Genomic DNA, 7,888 nt, shown 5'->3' on the forward strand with positions numbered 1-7,888 from the left:
CCCCTGTAACAGACTTATCTCTACATCTCATTGGTTAAAACTGGGTCACAATGCCCCTTCCTAAGCCAATAACTGACCAGGGAATAGAATTCTTGAAAGGCCTAAGATTCATTTCCGGAGGTCGTTGGATGCCCCTGCTCTAAACTACAGGCCTGCGGAGCGTTCTGGTATACGGATACCAGAACAGAACTGGAGCTGGGCCAGCAGGGCACAAGGTAACCCCCCAAATTGCCTTCTCACCTACCCCTTTGGCCAGGCACCTGCTCGAGCTCTGACAACCCCAAATTGCCTTCTCACCTACCCTCTTGGCCAGGCACCTGCTTGAGCTCTGACAACTGGACGTAACCCGCACAGGATTTTGACTCGGGAACTAACGATGCAAACGGGCAGTTTGGGTGGAATCCATTCTTGCCCAGGTGGTGTTAAACCAGCGCAGTTTCCAGATGCGGAGGTAACAGCTCTAACGGGGTCCAGTATCCGGGAACGTGGGAGGGGCCATGTCTGTGCCCGGTAGCAGTAACAAGGGCCACTTTACAAGCCCAGTGGTCTACAAGCCTACAAGTTGTTTACAAGCCCAGGGTCTGTTCTGAAAACGAAAGCTCCACAGTGGCCGAAGACAAGCTTATCCTATTTCATAATAAAGCCGAGTTCCAGTAATCACATCGATTGCTCAGCAAAGATGTGGGAGCGCTGTCCCACGTGTGGTTACCTGGGGATGGGATGAATCTGTCTATGTGGCGGAGTTTGGAGGAATTTGGGCAAAACGTGTTATATAGTCTATGCAGCCTGAAGGTAACGTACTACTACTAGAACAGAGTAGAGGTCTCTACTGACCGCTGCCGCTAGCACCCAAGTGTTAAAGCCCTCATCCTCAGGCAATCCTGACTGGACTTCATAATGAATAAGGGACAGGTAGGGCTAGGTAGGGAGAGATAAATAGGGGGCTCCGGGATCAGGCTTACAGAAATCCCCAAAATGTCGAGGTGTAAGGAAACCAGAGATCAGAGAACACACCGGAGCTCCCTGCCCTAAGTGTCTGAGAGGGGAAACCTTATTTATGACAGTCTCCCGTGGTCAACAGAAAATAACCAGACCCTAAAAAGAAGTAAGGCATTGAAGATGTTATCACTAGTCCTTACTCCACGATGCTGCTGGTAGAGAAGTCAAAAAGATTTAAGTTCCCTGGTTAGCCTTCTATAAAAGACCAACCCTAAAAAACCTCAGTGACAACCCTTTGGGGACCCTTCTCACTCCTGAGAGCTTTTCTTCTGGATCCTTGCTTAATAAAAACTCTATCTAGCTTTACCCACTCTCCTTTGTTCACGAGATTCATTCTTCAACCCTGTGAGACAAAACCTAGCTCTCCTGTTTCACTGACATGCCCATACCCATGAAGAAATACGCACGTGGAAAAGCCACGTGAACCTCTAGAAGGCTCAGGGCATTGTCAAGCCTTCGGGTGCCTACCAGTGATTATGGGATGGCCTCTGATTAGAAGGACAAGGATGCCTGCCTTGCATTCCTTCAAAATCCAGTTCATTCAGCAGAGTGATTTCCAAACCAGATTTCTGCTCAAAACAGGTTTCCACACATTGTCTGAACATGGCGGCTGTGGTATTCTCTGTATCACGCACTGACGGTCCCTTCGGCTAAAGATGCTCATGGGTTTATAGTTTAACTGGGCCATGCTGGGGGGACTCGAGGCGGCAGCACGGAACGACAGCATCGCTCACTGGCATGAAGACGGTGCGTTCACTTAGCGTCTGTGGACTGCGCTCGGTCTTGCCTTTTCAACGTGTGGTGACAGGTCTGTCCCCTTGTGGGCCACGACATAGAAACATGACCATGAGGCATTTGCTTTGCTTGAACGTGCCTGGCTCTCACACAGAGGAAGCCTAACGTCTTCCTCTACTTGCTTTGGCTAATTTTCCCAACACAGAAATGATTCCACGCTACAAGGAAATGTTTATCGTGAAAATCTCAGTTATGCAAGACTTTAGGAGAATAATTTTGTAATAGCTACAAGCAACCTAGATCTTATATGAAAGAAATATTATCTTGACTTATGAATCACACTGTTCCAAAGACTTCAGTCTGTCGTCGCGAATAAATAGGCACTTTTTATTACTTAGAGTAATTGTAAAACTCCGTAGATCAGTGCCTTGCCTGGTTGTAGTGTTTACACAGATTGTCTGGGAATCTTGTCCAACTGCTCATTCTGAAGTCGTAGGTCTGCGTTGGCGCCCGAGTATCTTCATTTGTTACGTCTCCCAGGTGATGTTACTGCTGCTCGTCCGTGGGCTGTGCCGGGTACAGAGCTCTAATCCAGCTTTAAAGATTTTACTTATTTATTTTAGAGAGAGAGAAAGAGGGAGTGAGCAGGGGGAGGAGCGGAGGGAGATAATTTCCAACAGACTGTGCTGAGAGCAGAGCTCGATCCCACAACCCCTAGATCGTGACCTGAGCCAAAAACCAACAGTCAAGCCCTCAACCGACTGAACCACCCAGGCGTCCCAAGAGCTTTAATCTGTCTTTCCTCATTATTTCAAGTGAGCTTTTAAAAACCCTCCAGAAATTAAACCAGTGGCTATTAATGTTTTGCTCTTACCAAGAGGACGTCTTATTCTGTTTAGAATATGTTGAATAAACATTTTGGTCTCTGTAGTTCTCCGTCTCTTTCTGAAGACGGACAGTACTTACTAGTGCAGGAATCTGAGAACTTTATCCGATACAGAAAACCTTTGTGTACTCGAGCTCCAGAAATCAGGCCAGGGGCCAGCGTTTGTAAAGCTGGCTGAGGTTTCCATAGCAGCTTCAGGGTTTTCCACTTGAGTGGCTATAGGTGGGACAGGAAAACTCCAGAATAAATAAACCTTCCAGGTGGCTTCTGTTCTTGTTTGGCTCCTCAGCTCCAGCTGGTGCGACGCCGCTGGCGGACATCCATGTTGTTCCTACAAGCTCCCTCAGGGCCAAGGTGGACACGAAAGCCCTTTGTGGGCTGAACCCCGTTTGACAGCTTCTGAACTCTTCCCGATTATGTGCGTGTTGTTCTGGTAGAGGATTCCTCTTCCCCTTCAACAGTTCCTGATGGGATCCTCTGCGTCCTCGAACAGCTTCTGAGGTCGTCGGGGCCTGTTGTCTGATCTTCCGTGTCACACGCTCATCTGTGTAATCGCTCTTGTCTTCTTGAGCACGGATGGGAACGGCGGGTGTTGGAAACTTCCAGATTACTGGAAGGCAAGGTGCCTTCACGTAAGAGCCGGAGGCCCTTTTTGTGTCCCCGTCATGCCTTTGGTATGGGGTTGCCCTTCCTGTTTTATCTCTTGGCATGGAAGAAATAGGAGGCCACACAAAGTGCAAATAGGAACGAGAGAACGGGATTCCTGACTTTTTGGTTTGAAGGGGGCTGGTCCTGGCATAGACAGTGGGCTTTGCAAGAACGGTCCACCAAGTCCTCCTCCACAGGACGGAGATGAAAACTCAGGCTGGAGGGGAGCCAAGGCTTGGGAACTCGAGGCAGAGAGTTGGACATCCCTGTCACCCACTGTCACCACCTCCAAAGCTCCACGGAGAGGGCAGGGTGAGGGGCTGGGCACCAGAGAATGGAAGGAATGGGTCTCTTTCTTTTTATGAGGATTGCCTTATGGGATAGCAAAGGAAACAGTCATTAAAGGTGAGGTAGTCCTTTAATATTCTATTTTTTTAAAGATTTTATTTATTTATTTGACAGACAGAGATCACAAGTAGTCAGAGAGGCAGGCAGAGAGAGAGGAGGAAGCAGGCTCCCCGCTGAGAAGAGAGTCCGATGCAGGACTCAATCCCAAGACCTGGGACCGTGACCTGAGCCGAAGGCAGAGGCTTTAACCCACTGAGCCACCCAGGCAGCCCATTTCCTTAATATTCTCATAGGGCCATGCTGTAATGGGACAGGAAGAAATAAGACCCTCTTCTGCCCCCAAACTGGGATGTGACATTTCTTAGAAACCTAGGTGTAAAGGAGCAACTCTGGGTTAGTTAAGGAAATTATTTTTTTCTTAAATGTAAGTATAGTCTGCTTCATTTCCTTGAGGAGTGGTATCTACCGTTGGAAACTTCTGTTTTACCTCTTGATGGGAGCTAGGTGAGTTTTATAGACCTCCTTGTTCTATCAGATCAAGACTTAAAGAAACAGACACTCACAGACCTCTCAGAGGTGGGATTCTGGAAGGAAATCCAACATCCTGGAGGCCCATACTCACATGAGACCCAGAAGCCACCAAGATCAGAGAATTTGCTCTTTCAGACACCCCTATGCTACTGACTCGTAGCCTGAAGAACTTCCCATCAGCCCAGACCAAGTGGTTTAGACTGGAGACTTGTACAACCAGCTAGGGGAGTGGAAATTTATTTAGGTGATGATGAGCTGTCTCTATTGGGGTGATGGGGGGAGAGTCAGAGAAGAGAGGTGCAGAAGAGCCCCCCATAAAAAACCAAGGATAAGGGGACAATGTTGGCATGGGGAGCGCCCGCTGAGAGACCTTTGGCGAAGGGCCAAATTTAGGGATTTCCATTTTATTCTCTGGGAAAAGATAAGTTGTCAAAAACTTCAGCCATTCCTCTCCTGCACTGAAATACATTTTTGAGTGTATTCCAACTCTTGAGTTAACTAAATTAGAAGGTCCCTGCCCAGTGTAGTGTTGCAGTTTTAGGGAGCCTGAGAGGACAAGATGGTGGCATGGGAAGAGAAAAATAGTGTCCCTCCTCTACTGACTGACCTGCGGGGAAGAGAGCATCAATCTTTCAAGTGGACCGTGACTCAGAAACTCTAAGCATGGACCAACAGTTCCATGAGGGGTGAGAGAGCAGGGAGGGGAAGGGAAAATTCCATACAGTATCAGGGAACCCTCCTTAGTGCGCAACTCAGGAATTCTGGTAAGAATGAATCAGTTGTCTTACTGCATAACAAACCACTTCAAGACATCAGCAGTTTAATTTTAATTTAATTTAATTTTTTATTTGTCAGAGAGAGAGAACAACTACAAGCAGGGGGAGCAGCAGGCAGAGGGAAAAGCAGGCTCCCTGCTGAGGAAGGAACCTGGTGCAGGACTTAATCCTGAGACCCTGAGGTCATGACCTGAGCCAAAGGCAGATGCTTAAATGACTGAGCCACGCAGGCGTCCTGATATCGGTAGTTTATTTTTTTTTAAAGACTTTATTTATTTATTTGACACAGAGAGAGAAATCACAAGAAGGCAGAGAGGCAGGCAGAGAGAGAGAAGGAAGCAGGCTCCCCACTGAGGAGAGAGCCTGATGTGGGACTCAATCCCAGGACCCTGAGATCATGACCTGAGCCGAAGGCAGAGGCTTTAACCCAATGAGCCATCCAGGCATCCCTGATATTGGTAGTTTAAATTAATAGTTACTTAGGGGTGCCTGGGTGACAGTCAAGTGTCCAACTCTTTTTTTTTTTAAAGATTCTATTTATTCATTTGAAAGAGACAGAGACAAAAGAGAGACAGAGAGAGCACAAGCATGGGGTGAAGAGGGAAGGGGAGAAGCAGGCTCCCCACTGAGGAGGGATCCCGATGCGGGGCTCCATCCCAGGACCCTGGGATCATGACCTGAACCAAAGGCAGACACTCAGCCATCTGAGCCACCCAGGCACCCCTAGTACCCAACTCCTGATTTCAACGTAGGTCACGATCTCAGGGTCATGAGACCAAGGCCCACATCAGTTTCCATGCTCAGCAGGAGTCTGCTAGAGATTCTCTCTCCCTCTCCATCTGACCTTTTCCTGCTTGCATGCATGCAAGTACTTTCTCTCTCTCAATAAAAATAAAAATAAAATAAAACAAAATAATTGTTTTTTTAGTACCGTCGTGATGGTTGGTTAGGGAGCTTTGTTGCTGGCCTCATGTGGGCTCACCCATACGCCGGCAGATAGCTGGGAGCTTGGCTGGCCCTGGTGTCCAACATGGCCTCCCGTACCCTGTAGCCTGAGCCGGCCAGGACAGTTGGAAGAGCTGGATGGCCAGGTTCCTCTCTCCACATGGATCATCTCAGGCTACCTCACAGGATAGGGCTCAGGGAGGGATTGAGCTGAGGTCTTCTAAAGGATTAGGAGGAGGTAGTGAGGAGGCAAAGGCGGAGAGGCTCATAAGAGGGAGGGACCTGAGTTATAAGAGGGAAGAACATGTGAAAGACCCTGTCAGGCAAGAGGACGTAGTATGCTTTCTAGAAAAAAGAAAAAGGGATAAAGTCAGTTTGGTTACTGCACGAGATACCAGAAAAGAGGGAGAGTGGGTGCCCCATCGCGGTTCAAGGAGCTGAGGATCTTCTTTTTTAATCTTCATATTAAGAATAATGGGAAGCCACAGAGAGCTTTTAAGCATGATCTGATTTGCTCTTCTTAAGAAAGAGCCTAGTTGGGGCACGTGGTTGGCTCAGTCAGTAGACCATGTGATGTTTGATCCTGAGATCATGAGTTCAAGCTCCACGTCGTGGGTAGAGTTTACTCAAAAAAAGACCAAGAAAAGAGCAAGGTTACGTACATGAGAGACGGCAAGGAAACTAGAAGTGGGGTCTCTAAACCTTGGCACTGTCGACATTTTGGACTAGACAGTTCTTTAGGTGGGGGTCTCGTACCATACACTGCAGGATATTTAGCAGCCCCAAGTTATGGCAACCAAAAATGTGTGCAGACTTTGCCAGATGTCCCTGGAGGGCCAAATCGCCCCCAGCTGAGAACCACAGGGAGCGAATGCAGGGCTCGTGTGGCCACTATTGCTGCGATCCAGGAGAGAAGTACTCATCGCTGGGACTTGGGTGGTGGAGATGGGGCTGGCATAGGCAGATGGGATTTGGGAGACAAGGAAACCAACCCAGAGTGTCTGGGTGGATGGACCCACTCCAACGGTCCGGTCCTCAACCTGTCTCTCTGCCCCCACTCCTTCAACATTTCAACATGCTCTGGAAAAAGAAATCAATCTGGTCTTGTTTATGTTGGGAAATACTCACGGTCAGATGGTAGAGAGAAAACATGGGCAATACGGAGTGGCTCTGCACCCCTTTATAGTTTGGGGATGTCATGCTCACAGATGGCTTAAGTCTCCTGGAGGAACAGATTGAAGATCAGCAATTCAGGGTATTTTCGGGCTTGTTTTTCAACGAGGTTTGGAGAGCAGAGCCCAAGAAGTGGAGAGAAGATTCTGGAATGGAGTTGCAGAGGTCATCTGCACACCTTACCGATGACGGCTGCAATGACTCCTGTCTAGCCATCATCCCACCTTTCCGCAGAGGCCAGCTTGTTCTTATTTTTATTATGAGTGCCCTCCTTCGCCTGGTTTTTACACAAAGATTAATGATTCTCTATCCTTTGCCTGCCTGCAAAGAAGTATTATGAGGGAGCGTGAGTTTCCAACCCTAAAACACTTGGAATTCATTCAATAAAAGATTCTGCCCTTATTTCTCTACCTATAGAGTGCGGTTTTCTGTAAGAGAGGAAAGGTTGTGTTTTCTCCTCCCATGAAGGAAAAAATAGATACCAAAATCCCTTTCAAATCAAAGTTTTGTTCTTGAGTCAAAGGCACCTCCTGAGCTTCTAGCCAAGTTCAATGACAAGGCTTTGTGAGATTATCTAAAGTGATCAGGTTCATAAAGGTCATGTCTCATTCATGCCGAGCTTGAGAAGTGTGTCCTTTCTTTGCTTTCGACAAGCAGGGGAAATTGAATGCAAAATGCTCGTTGCATTTCTCCCCTACTCTCATTCAGTAGTCCGTTGCATGCGGACGATTTGACTCTGGAATTGATATCATTAAATCCATGGCAGGGCAATTATATCGAAATGCAGAAGACAATATGAAAAACCGAAAATCGATTCTTCTCTGCAGGGTCAGGAGGCCAGCAGCGC

The sequence above is a fragment of the Meles meles genome, chromosome 14 (genome assembly GCF_922984935.1).
Source record: "Meles meles chromosome 14, mMelMel3.1 paternal haplotype, whole genome shotgun sequence".
Classification (NCBI taxonomy): domain Eukaryota; kingdom Metazoa; phylum Chordata; class Mammalia; order Carnivora; family Mustelidae; genus Meles; species Meles meles.